This window comes from Lissotriton helveticus, chromosome 12 (genome assembly GCF_964261635.1).
Source record: "Lissotriton helveticus chromosome 12, aLisHel1.1, whole genome shotgun sequence".
NCBI classification, from domain to species: domain Eukaryota; kingdom Metazoa; phylum Chordata; class Amphibia; order Caudata; family Salamandridae; genus Lissotriton; species Lissotriton helveticus.
In genome coordinates, this window is record NC_136073.1 from 115,974,283 (window position 1) to 115,997,429 (window position 23,147).

The following is a 23,147-nucleotide window of genomic DNA, read 5'->3' on the forward strand; positions in this document are numbered from 1 at the left end:
AACACGGTCAGTCCCAATTGCGTTCTATTGTACAACTTGGCTGGACGTTACAAAATCTGCGTTCAGGCTATGTGCCTTGGCGTTTATTCAACACAACGTCACTATTCAATATCTTTAACCTTACTGATAAACAAATCAGTATGGCACAGAAGGGTGCTGATTATTGATATTGATATTGATATTGAGATGTATTTGTAGAGCGCTCGTTCGCCCGGGGGCTTCATGGCGCTATAGACAGGGACACAACGCATCAGTCAGAGGAAGCAAAGAGGAACTCATCAAAATGCTTGGGAAAAAAGCCATGTTTTGAGGGAGTGTCTGAAACTAAGGATGTTTCCGCACATTTTAAGGTGAAGAGGAAGGGAGTTCCAGAAGGCAGCTGCAAGGTGGTCAAAGCAGCTGCCTCCAAGACGCTTCCTTTTATAAGTAGGGACAGTCAGAAGATGTTTATGCATGGAGCGAAGATTCCTAGGGGGGTCATATTTTTTAAACAGATCTCTGATGAATAGGGGGCCTGATTGGTGTAAGGACTTAAATAAAATACAACCAGTCTTAAAAGCCACCCGTTGCTCAACAGGCAGCCAATGTAGTTGTTTTAGGCCCAGTCTGACAGACTGCCTCTTAGGTAGATTCAGAATGAGTCTGGCTGCCTGATTCTGAATCAACTGGAGGCGCTTTAACTCGCCGACCGGGAGCCCAAGATAGAGACTGTTGGAGAAATCCAATCTGGACAGAACCAAGGAGATAACAATCTGTGTGAGCGCCTCCAAAGAGAAGAAACGAGCAATTTTCTTAATTTTCTTCAGCTGAAATAGGCTGGAGGACACCACTGCGCTGACCTGCCTTTTCAGAGACAGATCTTCGCTAAGAAAGATTCCTAGGCTCTTAACTGAGGACGATTTAGGTGGGGGGGCTCCCATGCTGGACGGCCAAAAGCCAGGGTTCCAGCTAAGTACACTCTGCCCAGGCAAGACCAACTCAGTCTTGCCTGGGTTGAGCTTCAGGTGATTGCAGCTCATCCAACTCAGGATGTGAGACATGGTGTTTTGGAACACTACCACTGAGTCCTCGGTGTTTAAAGGAAAGATGAGCTGCAAATCATCCGCGTAATTAAAGATGGTAACTCTGGTATCCCTGAGGGAGTACAGCAGGGGGCGTAGGTAAAGATTAAAAAGCAAAGGTGACAGGGAGGAGCCCTGAGGGACTCCACAGGTAGTAGGGATAGTGGGGGCCGTGAAGGGGCCCAGTCTCACGGATTGGGTACGGCCAGTAATAAATGAGCGAATCCAGCTCAACGCAGGACCGCTAAGGCCGGCCTGTTCGACACGGTTGACCAAGATGGTATAGTCAACCGTGTCGAATGCCGCTGATAGATCTAATAATACCAGCGCCTGGTGGATCCCCTCGTCTGCATTCCGCCTCAAAGTATTCTGAACTGAAACGATGACTGCTTCAGTGGAATGGAGAGGACGGAAGCCAGCCTGGTTAGGCGCAAGGTACTGTGATTCTTCCAAGAATTGGGACATGCTATCACAAACATGAGCCTCCAATATCTTGGCACAGTACGGCAGCAGGGAAATGGGCCTATAATTGAGAGGATCCGATGGATTAGCCCCAGCTTTTTTCAGCAAAGGGATGAGAAGAGCTTTTTTAAAACTGGCAGGGACCAAACCCAGTGAGAGGGAACCATTCATCATGAAAAGAATGCTCTCAGGAATAGCGGCTCCCACTTCCCGCAGGATGTAGGGAGGGCAGACATCATCAGGAGAGCCAGATTTTACTTTAAGAAGAAGTTTGAATAGGCAGGCAGCGTCAATGGGGGGGAAAGATTCCAGGGTGGAGGGATTGTGATAGATGTCCGGGGAAGGAGGGGATAAGGTAGTAAGAATACTTTGCTTTATGGTACAAATCTTATTCAGAAAGAAGGTATTAAGGGTATTGCAGAGATCCTGAGTGGGAGTTATACAATCCTGAGCATTGAGAAACTCGAGAGATTACCATTGACAATGTCAGAACGACCTGTCAGTGAATGGATAATACATGGAATAATTAATATTCCAATATCTACTTTCAGGTTTCAATACTGCCAAAAATATATACAGGCTGGCATGTACGAAAAATTGGGTAAAGGGTACATTAAGTCAACATGGAACTTGCCCTATTCACATGCATGTGTCAGTAATAAAGGCCGGAAAGTGTTTCTTAGTGGCAATAATTGTGCGATGTCACTAAGCGGTACACTTCTGTGTAATGGTATTAGTTTACACGGAGCCTGTGAAGGGTCCTCAAATAACCTTTCATGTCACCAGCTAGGCACACCTGCGACACAAATAGAACCATTCTTTAGGAGACTATCGAACGGGAGTTACATTATATTTGTAGACCGCAGATGTTGTAGCTTGGTGCCCGGAATACCTTATCTCATAACTACGACAGCGAAGGTCATGTGCTGTGAACGAGTATTGTTCCCCAGTGCAATGCCAGACAGGGAGGCAAGGTTATGGCCGAATTTGAAAATTGCTTCCATTCGAGTTGATACTTTAAGCAGAATGAAAACAGTGCTCCTTCAGACGCCGACCAGGCTCACGTCATCAAAAGAAACGTATGATCTCCAAGTTGCAAGGACAACGGCAGAGATTCATTCATTGTTATCAACTAATTCCCCCATACATTTCGCAGAAATCCTGAACGAAATCTTAAATATTTCTGATACCAGTGGAGTCTCAAATGTATTTAAGACAGTGTTTTCGGGGGCTTTAACACCATTTAAAGCCATTCTGGGTATTTTTCCTGACTTTGTCCATTCCATCTTTGGTGGACTTCCTCTCCTTTTGGGACTAGTGGCAGGAATCCTATTTTTGATTCTGTTATTTCGCTATGGCAAACCGTGTCACAGACAAAACACCTGCGACAAGGGAAGAAACAATCCTAGCCATTGGATACCGGGACCGGATATCTAAAATGCTTGGACTGTCCCGGCTTAGAGACCTGAACATGACTTGGTTTCTTTCATTTAGACCAATGTGGCAAAGTTGTGTTTTACCTGCATTAAGGTGCTTGCTATGCGGAGAAGAATGCGTGTTGGACACCTGTCTGACGCTACAATCGGATGCGCCAATGGATGCAGAAACTTTGTTGGGTCCGGTCACGGCTCATGCATTGTGCTGTCCCCAGCGGCTACCAATCCTGATGACGGCATTCGTGGAGACTTCACCACTACGATTGAGGGGTAGTGAGGTTCAAGATGAAAGCAGCATCGATCAGGTACGACCTCCTGTCAGCTATGCTGATCGAAACATCAATGAAGGCAATCATGCTCATGAATGCATGGTAACATCTTTTTCCGAGTTAATGGAACTTTCACAGGAAGCTGTTGACAGCTTTTTCGAGAGTCTAAATGATATGATGTTCTCACCAGAGCAGAAATAATGGCTTTTGAGCAAGCTAGCACACGGAGTTCCCAACACCCTGAATTTGGCCTTCAACTTTGATAATAAAGCATCATGAACAATTTTTCTCCAGTTTACGGACAGCGGAACATAATTTTTCAGCGGCCCCAAAATATGTTGCAATTTTTCGGGACACTTATCTTCTGCTTAAAGTAGAAACTATTCTTAGAGAACTAAAATTCTATTTTAGGAACTTTAGAGACATTAGCTGCCCTCTGGCATGTTCATATATATTTTATTTTGTGATGAAATGGTCTCGCATTTTTTTTCTTCTGTCTTAAAGAGCCATTTCATGTGTTATTTTCATATTTTTTTAATAATGATGTCTGAATATGCGTAATTGATTTAGCATTATTATACTGCTTAAGTGCATATAATGCATATAATTATCTTTTCGTATATTTCATGGTTTCAAAATGCATATGAATGTATTTTGGGGTGGTACGGTATACACGTGCTCTACTAGTATATTTACTATGCCTAGATTTGTAAATATGGACATAGTCTGCGTGGAGTGGGTGTGATGTATTCCTATAGGTTCTGTATCGATCCCCCTATTCCTGACCCTGTTCTGGTTAATAATTAAGTAGCAGCCATCCCACGGTACAAAAACCGTTATCTGATTAAGCCACACCACGGCACAGGACCGCGTTATCTGATTAGGTCATTACGCTTGCCATCTAATTAGGCAAGCACTATTCCTCCAGCCACTGATAAGGCATACGGAGTTCTCAAAACAAATCAAACCTATGACAACCTGGGAAAATCCCTGCGGCCATTGTTTTGATTTCACCGAGAACTTCAGTAAAGAATGTGCTAACGACCAGTCCGTATGACATCCTTATTGACGTATCTATGTCCATCCTTACGTCAATCTCGACACCTTACAGGTATAAATATTACCGACATTGCCTTAAGCAAACACACGCGGTGGTGACGAGATCGGAGCAGCGAGACTTGCCGAAGAGGCCAGCACAGAGCGGACCCCGCTGGCACTGCCCCGCCTTCCTGACGCGCTGAGAACGAGACGCTGCTTTTCTCTTGCCGAGAAATCCAGCTCCGGCGCTTCCAAGCGGCCCTCGCAGGCAGCTGGAATATCAAGACCAGAGACGAGAGATACCAGCCCTCAACCATTCTAGATCTCAGGTACAGAACTGAATAACCCCTTCCAGAGAATTCTTGAGTCAGTCACTTGGGGTAGCAAATTTCTTGATAATGTCAATTCGATCAAAGCAAGCAAGATCAAGGTTAAATTTCTAACGTAAATTGTTTGCTTAAAACTATTAATTGACTAATGTTTTTGTAATCCAGAAATGTGAACCAATGTTCTGCACGTCTTGCACTTTTTCCCCAGGCTGTTAGTACTTTTGTATTTAGAATTGTAAATATATGCTAGTCTTGCTAACTTTTAAAAAATGTTTTACATTGTTATGGGCCCATAAAACTATTGTCCCTGCAAACATGATGACAAAGAAGTTTTTATATGAATTTTTCACTTTTTAATTGTAATTCTTTTAACTTTTTAACTTGTTTTTAATAATTTGTCTGTACGATCGAAAGTGATTTTGTAGCATACTTTTATGATTTTAAAACAATCGAATAAAGTGTTTTTGACTGACTGACTGACTGAGTCAGTCACTTGGCAAAACAAACTTAACTTAAACTGCTACTTATCTACTCCCGCCCACGTATTAGGCTTAGGTCAGGTACACTGGGGTAGGCGTGGTTAGAAGCACCAGTTGAGTATGATTAGTCAAATGTATATATGTATGTATCTATTTTATCAATTTTAAATATCATATGGCTTAGAAACCATATCAATGCTTCTGCAGTATTATTTTATACTCCTGCTTTTATTGTATGCACTTTACTTAACCATAAGTATCGCAATAATATCGATTCATTTTTCTTGTACGAGAAAAGAGACTGATCAATAAATAACATCTTTTATTGAACACGCCCGTCTTTTCCTTTTCTCTACAATCTGGTGAAACTAAGAATGCACTGAACTGACTGAGTAAAATAAGTTGTCTTTTGTTTTCACACGACTCTAGAGATACACTCTTGATTAGGGGAGAGCAAAGTTGTCATGTTCTATGGTTGTCAGAAACTAAATCCCTTCTTGTCTATCCAGGGAGGTTAAACTCCTCCTTGCCTATTCGAGAAAGTTTCTAGTGAACTCTGAGCTAGCTGGCAAAACCAAAAACTTTAAGTCTAATATCGTCAATAGAAGACCTAGTTAACCTCCGTCCTAGGTCTATACTATTGAAGGTATTATTCCAATGCGCAGAGCCTATTGGGATAATAGGAACTACACTACAGTACCTTTGATGCAGCCATCCTACTGTCTAATCCTTTTTCTCTTCTCCTCATTTAGCACCCATTCTTTCCTGTGTTTTACTCTTTCCAGTCTCTCTCTGTCTCTCATTCTCTCACCCTTCTGCCCTCTCACCCTCTTCCTTTGTGCCTTCCTCTGCCTCGCTGTCATCTTGTTTCCTCCAGGACAGTTTTTCTCTTTTCCTTCTGATCTCTCCCTGTTTGGTTCCATGCTAGCTCCCCTTTTGGTGCCAAGACAGAGTTTAGGTAAAGGATGTTGGTCTTGAGCGTATACCAAATGCAAACTGTTTTTATTCATCACTTGTAATTAGATGTTTATCTCTTTCTCTCCCAGGAAACGTTTGGGTTTATTCCATTTATGCCCCAAATTATACAGACCACACTGCTGCAAATTACTGCCGCAAGGAGCTCTACATCTATGCCTTCTGGATGACGACTTTGGTGTACATTTTCCTGGGACTGCCCCTCGTCATTCGCGGCTGTATGTTTCTCTGCGACTGTTACTTGTTTTACAGAGACTCCTCGGAAGTCCCTGAGTTGAAAGATAGCGCTGTGCCCTAACTCCTGATCGACATTTCATAGACTTGGTATTGTTGGGTGTCAGACCAGCGGACATCATCTAAAAATGATTATTGACTGGTCTACTCCTTTTTCTGTCCCAACAGCAGCTCTTCTGGTTCCTGTTGCAACAGGTTGTATTGGGCAAAAGAAAACCCTATGGTCCCAATGAACAAAGACCAAAAGGAGTCAATTAAAACCAGTAGTAGCCAAATGTACGAGTATGAGGTTGACAAACTAAAGGTCCCAAAGACCTGATCACTGGTCGTGTCATTGAATGTGTGTCATTTGAAGTCATTAAACACCAATATTTTCCAGTAAAAAGCCTAATGTAATCAACAGAGGACCGTGTTTGAATCCATCAGGAATTATCTTCATTGCAGCGTCAAGGCCTCATCCTGAAGAAGACCAGAACAACCACCTGGGTCTGATGCCCAAGAGGAAGTGGCCAACTTAGCCTACCTTTGACCTCCGCCCTCCATCCGGCTTCCTGACAAAGGCAGCCGGAAGAGCTCCCGAAAGGGTATACCCATACAGCTCTTTGAGGAGAGCATCATCTTGTTCTTGCCCCCGGACCTTTTTCTGCTACTCCAGTGAGAAGTCCCTCCCTGCATAGAATTTGCCACTCCAACAGTGCACTGTTTCTGCATATAATATTCAATGGGGCTTGAACTGTAACATGGGGCTCTGAGTGAATTTTTGTGTGAAAATATGCCTGACAGTCAACTGTTTCTCTTCTTGTCCCTAACATTTGTTAAACCAACTTGTGCCAATTTAGCCTGCTTTCAAATCGGTTTTACTTAGATATACTACTGTTGTTTTGACATTCTATCCACCGAATAGTGGATCGGACTTGACAAATCAGATGGCTGTTTGAAGAAATATGAGCTTTGCTATTGTATCTGTTGTTTTGGGACGTTTTATCTGACTAAGATATATCTATTGGTGATGAATGTTCAGTGTGGATTCACGGTTTGAAAGGACTCTTGAATGATTGGTTGTATGAATGTGGTGTGTTAGGCTGTCCATGGAAAGTGTCACTATTTGGGCCAGTTGTGGTGTTGTATATATTTTATTATGTAACCAGAATATATTTTGATACTGATCTACTTCTTTTAAATATTAATAAGACAAGAATAAAATGTTATCACAATAATTGATTCATCTACTCCTTTTTGTTTACACATGGTCTAGCCTGAGTGACTATTTATATAACGACTTAAACAGCGTTCATACAACTCAGATCGGTAGAGCTGCTTGTTAGATTGTATGATACCTCGATTTTCCCCTAGTGCTCTACCTCTATCGTTCCAGGGGTTCCCCTCTTACCTAGTGGTTTTGCCCAAGAGGAATTGGCCAACTTAGCTTAACTTTGACCTCCACCCTCCTTCCGGCTTCCTGACAAAGGCAGCCGGAAGAGCTCCAGAAAGGGTATACCCTTACAGCTCTTTCAGTAGAGCATCATCCTGTTCTTGCACTCCGGACCTTTTTCTGCTACTCCAGTGAGAAGTCCCTCCCTGCATAGAATTTGCCACTCCAACAGTGCACTGTTTCTGCATATAATATTCAATGGGGCTTGAACTGTAATATGGGGCTCTGAGTGAATTTTTGTGTGAAAATATGCCTGACAGTCAACTTTAATTTAAACAAGCCATGCAAATGTCAACTGGTCTGGCTTATAAATGAAAGTGCCTCTTATTCTTGTACTCACACATCCATTCATCCACCCACTGACTCATTCTTGCATTTATACACTTGCACAATCAAGCAGCCCCAAAAAACTCAACATCATATGCATGACAGGCATATGCTTGCAGAAACAAATAAAATTAAACATCACAGCAGATAACCATATCGCAACTGTATTGTACATAGTGTATCATTTTTGAAGAGTTAAGGCATGGCCACCATGTTTAGAACCAACACACTGTCAAACTTGAAATGGTAAAAAATGAATACACCGTGGACATTACCATTCCATTATAGTCGCCTGATTTAGAGGCAGCGGGCACACAAGATACGGCGCAGTGCAGATTTAATGAGTGGTAAGCAAGCAGCGTGTTAATGCTCTATGGGGAACTCTTGAATGCTCTTAACAAAAGTGAGGGTGATAAATTATGGCAGCACATTCATTATATCAGAACTCTGATAATAGCCTCTGTGATTGTTCCAGGACTCATATTGTACATGGATTTAGATTCTAGCAAGGCTCTGATTTTGCCACCTTTCTTCAGTGCAGGTCAGAAAGAGGCATAAGAGTTCGTTCAAGTGATAGAATAACATGTGTGTCGGTGCATTTCCAAAAAGGTACATGATTAGTGGTATTCTTCAACTCCTATACAATCTCTTTCCACTCTGAAAAAGACTGGAAAGTCAAGAGTAAAACCTTTTACAGGGAGGGAAAAGTAGGATGTGGGGAAAGTCAATTTGCAATCACTGAGCAAATTTTTGGATGAGCAAATGTAAACTTGTATATTTTCTCATGCAAAAGTGACCTTCATAAAATGTTGCTAGTATTGTGTAATTCCACACTTCCCAGTAGGAACTGTGCATTTGTTGGGCAACATAAACGTATAGATGGTGCCAGACTAATTTGATGCTCCTCTGCAGGATAGTTTATCCTTGAGACCAACTAGCCCACAATGCCACCAGATGCACCCCAAAACCTAGACAGGTAGCAACAATTTTGGCAACCACAGAACATGACATCCCTGAACCACTCTCCGAGCTCCTGGTAACTGATCTAGAACCTTTTTGCTCAGTCACTACTGCTCTCTTTCTCTCCGAGACATATACTAAGAATACACAGTGGGGCATTTTCAATATTTATTGCACCATCGTGATACTCGTATATAATATGTGTACTGCTATGATCAATAGACAGAAGTAGATAAAAGTGATTAGCAATGTAAGGACAGTGAACAGAATGGAAAGCTCCACCACCTTGCTAAGACAATGTAAAATATTGATGCACACAAAAACTATGTATATATATATTAACTGAAAAAACCATAGGTTTGACACCAGTTATAGTTAGCTGGAAATTTTACTGATATAAAACCAATGAAATTCCACGTTATAGTTAGTTGGACTCACTATAACTTGCGCGTGTAATGCACTGTTGATGACGTCACATATTACATCACTCATGACATCACTGATGACACCATCCTTGTGACACAGTGACAGACCTCCTTTCACTGTAATCTAACCCTTGAAACACATATTCAAAAATAGAAACTAAAATTTTCAAAAAAATGGAGATACTCATACCAGTTACAACAACCAATTCAATAATTCCACCATCTATATACACATGCACTAATTCACCAACAGTTCTATATAGTCAATCATACATATATTCACTAATCATATGTAGTGATACACCTACACATCCTGTTACACACAGACAGTCATCCAAAAGTTATTCACACACATACTCACACATGCAAATAAACTATTGAACATCCATTTATTTGCATAAACAGCTATACACACACTACCACTTTACTTCTAAGGAAACTTACACATACTTACTCTCTTAAAAAATCACCTATAGAAACACATACTAATTTAAACAGGAATTCTTACAATCCCTCACTCTCACATATACTCACTTATATACATCAATATTCACATATACTAGATTAAAACATATGTAGTTACTGATAAAGACACTAATAAAACAGTCATTCACTCACTAACACAGACATATACACACTCATGCACCCATACAGTCCTGCACATATGCTGTCTTCAAAACACATACAAACAGAGACTCAGTCATTCTTGCATCTATGTTCTAAGTAATACTCCCACCAAAGCATGCAAACACTCATACTGATACTAAGAAAAACATCTAATAACCTATATACATACACATGTACCTACTCATCAACCCATGCAGCCACTTATACACAAAGTGAAACACTAATACATATATTTAAATATTTAAGCATTACTCACTAATAGATGTATTCACTAAGATATTCAATAATATATACATATATAACACATATTTATTTTTCAGAAAGACACACATTCACTGGATGGTGTCATCAGTGATGTCATGAGTGATGTAATATGTGACGTCATCAGCAGTGCATTACACGCGCAAGTTATAGTGAGTCCAACTAACTATAACGTGGAATTTCATTGGTTTTATATCAGTAAAATTTCCAGCTAACTATAACTGGTGTCAAACCTATGTTTTTTTCAGTGAATTTCATAGGTTTTGTAAATGCTACTTCCTAACTATAACGTGTGTAAAACCTATGGTTTTTTCAGTGAAATTCATTGGTTTTTAAAATGCTAATTCAGAAATATCTCGTGTATACAACCTATACTTTTGTCAATAAAGTTCTGGCAATATTTTTTTCAGAAACAAGCCGTTTTCTTCACTGTTCAAGTTGCATAGAGACTCCTTGTAAAGCGATACAGAATTAGAAAGTCTGTACCTTGCCTTTTTTTCAACGCATTAAAATTTGCCTGTAAATAAAAATAGCCTTTCTAAACTTTCGTGCACGACCCGGTGTGCGCACTCTCGGCAACAGTTCTCAATAAAATGGATAGCGCATTTCCAGGCTTTCGTGCGCGACCGACTGCGCGCACCCGCCTATATATTTCGTGAAAACTTTGCAATCTGAACTTATTGAATTTCTTCATAGACCCATCAAAGAACTTATAATACGTCAAAGAGACTAAACCTAGGCTTCTTTTTTAATATTATGAAAATTTTCATTAAATGGAGCCGAATGTCTTTTTAAACTTTCGTGTGTGACCGAATGTACACACCGTGGTATTTTAAAAAAAAATATAAAAGGTTTTATACTTTAACAATTGTATGCTTGAATCGAGCTCAGAAGATATATTAAATCCGGATATGTTTGGATTTACTCCATCTCACGTTTTGAAACTTCGCTGAAATTAGACCGCTACTTCCAAATGGCGTACGTGACCAGATACTATCACCGCGTACACGTCCTGAGACGCGCATGTGAAGTCATGTGACTTGAAAACAACACTTCCAATTGGTTCTTAGTAGTTTCTATTCTGCAATTTACACGGAGCACTCCACCCACTTCTCTCACTATCTTTTCTACTCTCAAAAGAGAACAACGTTCAACACCCTTCGGAAGACTTTGCTGAAATGGCTGCCGCCCCGCATTCATCTTCCGAATCTGAAGGAAATGAGCGACTACCTTTAAAAAGAAAAAAGGAATCTTTTATTTGGCAATTTTTCACTTATCCTGAAGAACAAAAGAAAGTGAATGCGCCAAAAGTTACCTGCACGATATGCAATTCGGTTCTCTCAAGAGGAAATCCAAGAAAAAAATATTCCTTTTCCATACATACCATGGTGCGGCATGTCAAACAAGTGCACCCTGTGGAATTTGCACAGGCATCAACAAGAGCCCTGGCCACGCTATTACCATCAGAGGTGGCCAGCACATCTTCTGGTGGACGACCTGTATCTCCATCGAGTGCTGTGATGGACTTGAGACCATATCTTGCAAAGGTGCACATGAAATGCAACGAGTGTGGAGAAATTCTTCTGTACGGAGAGCAGAGCCTCATTCTTACTAAACTAAAAATTGAGAGTCATAAATGCCCCGAGAAAAGATAAATTTCTTCATTTCATTTTGATCCTGTGTCACACATGAAAATGTTGTTGCAAGTTAAAAAAATCAAAAACTGCATGACACTGTTCCTGTCAAGGTAGCATAGCTGACGGCCTAGGGGTGGAGGACCGTTGTGCAAATACCCCGGGGAGGACTCTGGATATGCTTGGTCCCTGAGATTCTTAGATGTCACTGCCTTCCACAAATGGCATAAGTCCTGGATGTTCGGTGCAATACTTGAGGGTTTGACCTAAAGACACGTCCTGCGGTGCCCTGGTCCAAAATCAAACAACATAACACTTGTTTTAAAAAAAAAAAAAAAGTTATTTTCAGAACTAACTCATTGTACCAAAAACAGCTCCAGGAGCATATTATAAAGGGGGTTTATCTCTCCTTTTTTGGCTTTCGTTCGTGCGCGACCGTGTGCGCGCACCCGCCTATATATTTCGGGAAAACTTCGCGATTGCAACTTATTAAATTTCTTCATAGACCCATCAAAGAACTTATACTACGTCAAAGACAGTAAACCTAGGCTTCTTTTTTATTATTATGAAAATTTTCATTAAATGGAGCCGAATGTCTTTTTAAACTTTCGTGTGTGACCGAATGTACACACCTTGGTATTTTAAAAAAAAATATAAAAGGTTTTATACTTTAACAATTGTATGCTTGATTCCAGCTCAGAAGATATATTAAATCCGGATATATTTGGATTTACTCCTTTTCACGTTTTGAAACTTCGCTGAATTAGACCGCTACTTCCAAATGGCATACGTGACCAGATACTATCACCGCGTACACGTCCTGAGACGCGCATGTGAAGTCATGTGACTTCACAACAACACTTCCAATTGGTTCTTAGTAGTTTCTATTCTGCAATTTGCACGAAGCACTCCACCCACTTCTCTCACATCTCTACCCTGTTATCTGCAATTGTGAACATCAAAAGGAGCTGCGCTACGCCCCTGTAAGAGGCCTCACTCCCACTGCTGCAACGGCTTGGCAGTCCTCCAGATGCACAGGAACAGCCCCTCCGATCCATTGAAGTTCTCTGTCGTGAGAGGCCTCACTCCCACTGCTGCAACGGCTTGGCAGTCCTCCGGATGCACAGGAACAGCCCCTCCGATCCATTGAAGTTCTGTGTCGGTCTCAATACCACTTACGAAATGAAAATAAGCACTGAAGAATATTTATGCTGTAGCAGGAGGAGTACTACATGCTTGCAGAATGCATTCTATTACCTATAAAAAAGTGAAACACCCACGCTACAATCATATAGAATACTTCCTCTAAAGAAGCCTGTGAATAACTTTCGAACATCAGGTTAACCTTTTTTTACTCTCTCATCATTGTTAAAGATAAGTATTTACAATACTATATTAAACAATGCCATGATTTTTCCTTTTTAATTTTAAAAATCTTGCAATCTTTCACAAACCCAATACTCATGGCTTCTTTTTCGTGACAAAAATCTTGCAATATTACATACCTACATAGAATAACAGAAAAAACATAAAACTACAAAGGCCAAACAGTCTACTAAACGCGGATTTGTAACCTATGGGGCAGATTCATGTTAACTACTTCATACCCAGATATGCACCAGTTAATGTGCACCACAGTATGGTAGTGCTCCGTTACCCATGGTGTGCCACATTTGAAATGTGGCGCACCATGGTACAAAAACACCATACATGCGTAACACATCTGTGCTCAAAAACTAATACATTGCTAGAGTTGCATTGCAACTGTGATGCAGCTCCAGCAAGGCTCACCAATGCACTATATTCACAATGCTGCGTCAATACCTACGCCTGCTTCAAGCACATGCACAGTTTTGAAACAGCATGGGCCTGAAAGTCACTGAGTGAAATATCATACATTACAGTCAGCCACTTTCAAGACGCATTCCTTCAGAGGAACACTTACCGGTTATTAGAGGTAGATCATCCGACTCCACCGGAGGAGACCCCTAATAAAAAAGACATATATAAAATGCGGACTAGCCGCTGTATCGTGCTAGCAAACTCTAACTTAAAAATCGTTAGAAAAAACAAAAGGAATCGAGCAAAATCAGTAGGCCACTGATAGGATCTCTTTTTCACCTCGCTAAAATAGAAACATTAGGAACAACCCCTCATGAGAAATATGAAACTAGTGAGAGAAACCGAGCTCGACGCCATGATGGCTGCAAGATAGCTCGGCTCCGCCGCCCACCCCGCCCAAAATAACGACAAACCCTATACAAATATTATAAATAAATACAACACACCAGCAAAGTAACAGGGTAAAACGTTTTATTAAATAACTATTTACATGGCAGCCTGCTGCAACATGAAAACAACACTTCCAATTGGTTCTTACTAGTTTCTATTCTGGAATTTACACGCAGCACTCCACCCACTTCTCTCACTATCTTTTCTACTCTCAAGAGAGAACAACGTCCTACATTTTTCGGAAGAATTTGGTGAAATGGCTACCCTATCTCATTCATCTTCCGAATCTGAACAAAATGATCGACTACCTTTATGAAGAAAAAAAGAATCTTTCATCTGGCAATTTTTCACTTATCCTGAAGATCAAAAGAAAGTAAATGCACCAAAAGTAACCTGCACGATATGTGACTCGTTTCTCTCAAGAGGAAATCCAACAAAAAAATATTCCTTTTCCATACATACCATGGTGCGGCATGTCAAACAAGAGCACCCTGTGCAATTTGCAGAGGGATTGACAAAAGCCCTGGCCACGCTATTACCATTAGAGGTGGCCAGCACATTTTTTGATCGACGACCTGTATCTCCATCGAGTGCAGAGATGGACTTGAGATATTTAACTATATATGGTCTATAACCTATGGTTTTTTCAGTGAATTTGCTCCGCCGCCCACCCCGCCCAAAATAACGAGAAACCCTATGCAAATATTATAAATATATACAACACACCAACAAAGTAACAGGGTAAAACGTTTAATTAAATAACTATTTACATGGCAGCCTGCTGCAACATCGATCCACAGACTAAAAGCCTGGAGTGGCAGTGAAAAAACCATAACTAGGTAAGAAGGAACGCAGAGGCTGTAGGAAGGACTCTGCATATGCTTGGTCCCTGAGATGCTTCGATGTCACTGCCTTCCACAAATGTCATAAGTCCTGGATGTTGGGTGTCATAGTTGAGGGTTTGACCTGAAGACACGTCCTGCGGTGCCCTGGTCCAACCATCACATATACCTGCGCCAGGAGACGGCGTGGGGTGCACTGGAAGGGAGAGGCGGCGCGAACGAGCCTCCCCCACCTCCCCAGGTGGAGGTTTCTCAGCTACACCCCTAAAGACACGTCCTGCGGTGCCCTGGTCCAACCATCACATATACCTGCGCCAGGAGACGGCGTGGGGTGCACTGGAAGGGAGAGGCGGCGCGAACGAGCCTCCCCCACCTCCCCAGGTGGAGGTTTCTCAGCTACACCCCAGCGCTTCACTCGACAAGCTGAGTTGCGCCCGCTCCTGCCGCACAGTGCCTCGCTCGGCCAGCTGAATTACACCTGCTCTTGCTATTACAGCGTCTCACCCGCCATCCGGCTGAATTGCACCCACTCTTCCGGTACAGCGACAGGCGGCTGCCACGGAGCTCAGGAAATGGCGGTCGGCTCCACAGACTTGGGCCTGGCCTGCAAGGATGGCTCTGGACAACCCTGGAACTCGGACGCTTGACTGCTATGGCATGGGCCCCATTCCCAAAAGCGTCCCATCAGCCTTGAAGATTCTACAAGAGTCACCGGGGCCCCCGACTCCCGCAGAGTTCCGGTGGGGAGCTTCTGCCATGATTGCTCGCAGAATGGCCACGACGTAGCCACGGGGTGCTCTCATGCTGACGCCAGCTTCAGTCTGAAACTTCCAGAAACACTGTAGACTACCAATTCAATCAGTTCCGGTGGAGCCCCAACGACGTATCGCGTTGTTGCATAATGCGTCATATGACACGCTGCGTTAGCGCACCCGGAAGTGCTCCGGTGCGGGAGGCGCGAAGCGCAGCTTCCCGGAAGCAATCCGGGGCGCGGCGCGGAGCGCGTAACGTAAGCATAACAGGTCATGTGACTTGTTAATAAAACTTTTCATTGGTTTAGAAATATTTTTTGTCCCAAATGATGAAAACCCCTCCTTGTTTCCTCTTGACTCCTGCCCCCTCCCCAACAATCTCTACCTTCTCCCCTTTCCATGTTCCAACGCTTTCAAATGAACAATATATTTACTCGCAGTGACAAAATGGCGGTCAACACTTCCTGATTTCCTTCGAATCGAACGTTAACACACGTCACGCAGCAAAAAAAAAATTCCGCTCGCGCGCAGCCGCTTGAGTGCGCGCACCCGTGCGCGCTTACAGATATATAATTGACTTTAACTTTCATTTTCTCAGCAACTACTGAACGGATTTACACCATTCCAAAAAAAACGTAATCTGCGAGCCGGACTCTACAGTTTTGCCAAATTTCTTATAAACCCATTCAGCCGTTCGACCTGTAGCCGTGTCTAAACGTCCTATGGAAAATAACATGGAGAAAACACGTTTTGGGACCCCCCTTTTATCTCAGCCCCCGCTTCACCAATCCCCCCCAAACTTTCCGGGAAGGAGCGCAGCGGACCGAGCCATCTTCTTTGAGAAATTCGCAAAGATTCATCTACCAGAGCCAAAGTTAATCCAAATAGAATGTTGAGGATTTCCTATGGAAACTAGGTCCTAACTATAACTACCTACTGGCGACCGCCAGTAGGTAATATATATATATATATATATATATATATATATATATATATATATATATATATGACTGCTCCACAACCTCGTAGTTTGCACCACAAAGACCAGCACTCACGGTGGCGAGCTTTAAGTTTTTATTGAAAGCTCACGATGTCCTCACGATTTACTGAAAAAACCATAGGTTTCAGGGACGTTATAGTTAGTTGGACATTTCACTCGTACAAAACCATAGAAATCCCCCCATTATAGTTAGTTCATCTAACTATAACTCGTGCCCCCACAATGCACTGCTGATGATGTCACATATTACATTATTCATGACATGGTCAGTGACATCATGGCCACGGGGCCCCATCCGCCAGCCCGCCGTTTTATTTTATTTTATATTTTATTCATTTAAAGGGGAGGGGGGCCATGTGGCCCCCCTCCAGGGCCACTTCTAGCCCCGGTGAGCCCATCCCCGGGGCCTGGCCGCTCTGTTGGGGGCCGTGGGGGGAGCCCCAATGCCCTGAGGTTTCCCTGCTCTCGTTTCCAAAATCCAAATCAGAGTTTGCTATAGTACCATGGCAAACAGCAGTGTCCCGGGTTGGACACCCCGGGATACTGCAGGAGCCGGTCCTGGGGGGTGGCGGTACCCAGGGTCATCAAAGGCTCCAGGAGGGGGCCGCACGGCCCCCCACCCAACCATTGCAAAGTCCCGGGGAGGTGGTGGTCTCCAGGGCTTGTGGGGGGGCTCTAGCCCCCCACACAGGTTGTCTTTTTTTTAAATGAACCCCGGGGAGGTGGTGTTCCCCAGGGCGTGTTGGGGGGACTCGAGTACCCCCACACACTATTATTTTTTTTAATGTAGCCCCGAGGAGTTGGCGGTCTGCGGGGGACTGTGTGCCCTCGCAAAACATAAATGAAGCCCCAGGGAGGTGGCGGGTACTGGGGCTGCGGGGGCCCCCATGGTACACCACTATACTTTTTTGCATGCCCCCGGAACCTGACCCACCTGGGAGCTTAAAAAAAACAAAGCGCGGGGGCTTTTTTTGGCCCTTGGGGTCCTTGACGGACCCCCTGAGCAGGCCTAGGGGGTCAGGGTGTTTTTACCCTGCCCCCCCCTTTCTTGTTTTTCCTGCTTAATTCTCTGTTTGGAGTGTTAACAGCCAATTAGAATAAAGCTCGATGTCGGGAGGGTTCGCAAATCCACCGCAGCCATAGATATCAAAACTTTTACTTTTGAATTTCTCAGCAACTACTGAATGGATTTACACCATTAAAAAAAAAAGTCGCTTTCTAAACCAAGCACTACCTTTTTGCCAAATTTGGGGTAATTCCGTTCAGCAGTTCAGGCTGTAGCCTGTCTCAAAATTTCCTATAGAAATGAACACACGAAAAACGTGTTTTTTCTCAGCCCCCACTTGACGAATCACCCCCAAACTTTCAGGATAGGAGCTGACCTGGATAGACTTTGTTTGGGACAATTTCGCGAAGATGCATCAAACGATGCCAAAGTTATTAGCAAATCAGAAAAACACTTTTCCTATGGAAACTAGGTTCTAACTATAACTACCTGCTGGTGACCGCCAGTAGGTAATATATATAGTGATATATGTCAAGCGTATTCCCTCTGAGCGTGCCCTTATCTGGATGCCTAAGTTGTATGTATGTGTTCTGCCAAGAATATTCTATCTGGATGAAACAACCCCATTATCTGAAGGGAACGAATGTGGGTCCCCATCTTACTCATAAGCAGCTGAGCTGAAGGATCAGCGCATAGTGACCTTGCAATGACAGCAACGTGCTCCTCTGGTGAAACCTTAGTCATTTTATTAATTCTTCTGTGGAGACAGCTGTGGAAGCTTCAATGAATTGTGTTTCCAAACACATGGAGAACTCTCTCATGAGCCTAATGACCAAAGCTTTGTCCCATTCTGCGGGGGAAAGCAGAAAGCGTAAACTGGTTCCTTCCACTAATATTTCTAAAAATGTGTCACTGCTGAGTCGCGAGTTATCCTCGCATTCGACTGAGGGCTCGGTCCCTCCCAGGCCTCCGACCACGGAGGGGTTTAAGTCTGTGGGCAAAAGTAAATCCAAGAGTAAGAATGTGGAGGTTCCTAAGAAGCTGGTCATTGACTCCATCCCTGATACGGATGATGATGATGATATGGGTGACACTGATGATCTGTTAGACCTGTTTCAGATTAATGATCCTCCTTCTCCCAAGAAGGCTAGACTCGACGCGTTTGCGTCCCAACCTGTGCTTGACTCCGAGGGCAATCCTATGTTTGACCCCACTACTATACGCCACCCCAATTCTACAGAATGGTTTCCCATCCCACATGTGGGTGATTATATCTCTTCCAAGTTGCGTCTTCCTCTAGACAAGTCTGTTAGAGTCAAGCTCAGGTCTGAATGTCCCAAACCTTCCTTACCTTCCCATATAACTGTCACTCCTTCCATTGACCAACCTCTCCTGACTTTCTTTTCAAAATTTGGCAAAGACCCTCGCAAGGGCGTGGACAGAGCCTGGTCCACTTGCCAGGACAAATTGTTGGATGTTGTTGGTCCTTTGGCCCGGGTGCTGGACATGGCGGAGACTGCCCGCCTTGAGGGGTCTGACCTCAACCCTGAAGATATCTCCCTTTGGATTCAAAGATCCTTTTGCCTTTTGGGCAATGCCAACGCTGCGATTATACATGAACGCCGCAAAGGCTTGTTAATCCAACTAGATCCGAAATTGGCAAATTTGGCCTCCCAGGATCCTGGCGTCAAGGCAGATTGACTCCTTTTTGGCGATTCCCTTGTCAAGGACCTCAGCCGCTATGTTTCCACCTTTGCTTCTTTGGACAAAGCCCAATTTTCCATCAAGAAAGTTTTCGCCCCTCGGGTTTTTGGCAGGGCCGGCAGAGGCAGGAACCGCTCTTCCGGCCGCGGTTATCAAAACCAAGGTTCCAGAGGTGCAGCCAATCCCGGCTATCAGGAGTACAAGCCACAATTCTACCCCCAGCGAAGCCGTGGCTTCCGTGGCCGTGGATAAAAAGGCTTCCGCAACAACAACAGCCACGCCAATACCCAAGGTAAGCCCCACTCCTCCAGTCGGAGGTCGTCTGTCTCTATTTCTTCACAGGTGGCGCACTCTCACGGCGGACCCCTGGGTCCTCAATTCAGTCCAAGGTTATCTCATAGAATTCTACGCTCCTCCTTTCCAGGCTACTTTTCCTCCGCCTCTGGTTTTTTCCGACGACGTAGCTCTGCTCGTCTCACAGGAGATTCAAACCCTCCTTCACAAACAAGCTATGCTCATTGCTCCCTTCGATCCCTCCGGTTTCTTAAGCTCTCTCTTTTCGGTTCGGAAAAAGAACAAAAAGGTCCGTCCTGTCATCAACCTCAAGTGGTTCAATCAATTCGTGGTTTATCGCCACTTCAAGATGGAGACCATCATCCATCTCAGAGACACTCTGCGTCCATCCGATTGGATGGTCAGACTGGATTTACAGGATGCGTATCTCTCGATTCCCATTCACGAATCTCACACGAAGTATCTTCAATTTCAATGGCTCGGTGTCACCTACCGCTTTTGTTCGCTTCCTTTCGGTCTTTCTTCCGCTCCTTGGTGTTTCACCAAGGTGATGAAACCGGTCGTGTCCTATCTACGGTCTTTAGGCATCCGCCTAATCATTTATCTGGACGATATCTTACTCATGCATACAGACAAACAGTCTCTTCTTGCCAACCTCAGCGTTACTCAGTCTCTTCTCCTCGACCTTGGCTTTCTGATCAACTCAGAAAAATCCATGCTGGTCCCATCTCAAAGTATAGAGTTTCTGGGGTTTCTGGTAGATTCTTCCACCGCCTCTCTTTACCTTCCACAATCCAAGGTTTCAGCCATTCGCTCGGAGATTCGTCAGGTTCTCCAACTCTCCGAAGTGTCCCTTCGTTCTCTTGCAAGAGTCGTGGGACTTCTTTCGGCATCTATTCAAGCCATCTTTCCCGGTCCCCTTCATTATCGCGCCCTTCAACGTTTGAAGATCAGACATCTCCGCAAAGGACTCGCGTATTCCGATCTCATTCAGTTAGACCTAGAGTCACGCCTCGAACTTCAATGGTGGATCGACCATTTAGATGCATGGAACGGCAGAACGATCTTCGCGATGGCCCCAGATCTTGTCTTAGAATCAGATGCCAGTCTGTCGGGTTGGGGCGCCCGATGTGGTTCAATCTCGACTGGAGGTACATGGTCTCCAGAGGAGTCGTCATTGCACATCACTGTTTAGAGATGCTGGCAGGCTCCTTTGCAATTCGCAGCCTAGCCAAAAACAAGGCAAGTTGTTCCATTCTTCTTCGGATGGACAATGTTTCTGCGGTCCGCTACATAAACCATCTCGGTGGCACAAAATCCAAACCCCTCGCAGAACTTGCAAAGAGTCTCTGGGAAATTTGTCTCGAACACAAACTGTCCCTGCTGGCGGAGTACCTACCAGGCAATCTCAACGCCATTGCGGATTGGCACTCTCGTTATCTGCGAGATTCAAGCGACTGGAGGCTTCTTCCCTCCGTTTTTCTTTCTCTTTCCCGAAAATGGGGCCCTTTCTCTATCGACCTTTTTGCTTCCCGACTCAATTCTCAACTTCCCGCTTTCTTCAGTTGGCAACCGGATCCTCTCGCTCTGGCGACGGATGCCTTTCTCCAGGACTGGTCCCTTCACCTCAATTATGCTTTCCCTCCTTTCCTGATGATCAACAGGGTGCTGGCTCAAGTCCGACGTCAGTCGACCTCTTTGGTTCTGTTGGCTCCTTTCTGGCAAGCTCAAATCTGGTTTCCTTCACTCCTGGAACTGGCAGTGGACTTTCCGATTCTTCTCCCTTTCAGCGAAGATCTCCTCCTAGACCCTCAGGGTCTTCCCCACGCCATGATCCTGGACCGATCCCTGGTTCTCTCAGCATGGAAAATTTCCGGTCTTCCTCTTCTGACATCGTCGTTTCACAAGAAGCTTCACTCTTTATCAGTCAAGCTTGGGCCCCGGGAACTTCCAGAGCCTACAAGTCAGCTTGGACTTTATGGTCAAGCTGGTGTCTGGAACGGTCTGTCGATCCCTTTTCAGCCCCTCTAAGTTTTGTGGTAAACTTTCTCGCTTCTGAAGCTAGCGCGGGTAAATGTTACCGCACTGTCAATCTTTACAGATCCGCTATTTCTCTGAACCACTGTCCCATTGACAACAAGCCGGTAGGTACTCACCCTTTGGTGTGTCGTCTTCTCCGAGGAGTCCGATTCTCGAAACCTCCGTTGGCTAAGTATTCTGTTTTATGGGATGTTAATTTGGTATTGAAATTGTTTCTTTCATGGCCTGCTAATGATGTTCTCTCTCTCAAAATGCTTTCAGCCAAACTTACCATGTTATTGTGCTTAATATCAATCAAGCGTGTTTCTGATGTCGAGGCTTTGGATTTGTCTTCCAGACAATTTTCACCTTCTGGTGTTTTGTTTCAAGTTCACAGGCGTACCAAAACTAATTTGCAAACTGTGTTTTATCCCTATTTCCCTTCCCAACCTCAGCTCTGCGTTGGTCAATGCCTGAAAAGCTATGAACGAAAAACTGCTGATCTCAGGACCTCCTCTCATTCGCAATTGCTCATTTCTTTTTGCAAGCCCCACCATCCTGTTTCCGCTGCCACGCTCGCCCGTTGGGTGCGTTGGATTATGTCCCTCGCGGGCATTGACATTTCCGCTTTTGGTGCTCACTCCGCCAGGGGTGCTATGGCCTCTAAAGCCTTTTGGGCAGGCTCTCGTTTGGAGGATATCCTGAAATCAGCAGATTGGTCTAATGATTCTGTTTTAACATTTTATTGAAAACCTGTTGTTACTGCTTCTTCTTTGGTTGTTGATATGCTTTGAACAAGCATAATAGGAGCCTCCTTTCTTGCCATAAAATGTAGATTTTCCTAGTACCTATGACGGAAAGTCTTAATTTTATTAAAGACATGGAGGCGAGTATTATCCCACCTCTACATTGCTAACTATCTCTGTTTTTTCCCACCCTTAGGGTCTCCGGCTTTACCACCAGCCTCCTCCTAAGACTGCGTCTGCGGCTGTGGACTGTCTTCCTTCATATGGATCAACGTCTCTCTTCCACCGGACTTTCTTCCATCATTATCCTGCTCTTCTGAGTTTCCTTCAGGATTTATTTGCTTGGATTTTGACTTTTTGCATTTTGTTTGCAATTGTTCCTCTGTTTATACATTCTCACTGACTTTCTCGCACAAGAAAAGAGGGCTACTCGTGGTCAGATCTGTACATATATACTAGCCTTACTGTGATTGGTACATTGTTTGTTCTGTTCAATCCCATTGGCCAGTAGTTCTTCTACTGTGCCTTCTGGGTATTGTATTGTTGTTTTCTACTTATCTTGCTGCTATTTGAAATAAAGCAAGAAAAGAAGGCATAATACTC

General features: G+C 43.8%; 1 pseudogene; it reads left to right on the plus strand.

The window, feature by feature from the left end:
• Positions 1 to 18,519: 18,519 nt before the first annotated feature.
• LOC144799227 (uncharacterized) lies at positions 18,520 to 22,285 on the plus strand (annotated as a pseudogene).
• Positions 22,286 to 23,147: the final 862 nt, after the last annotated feature.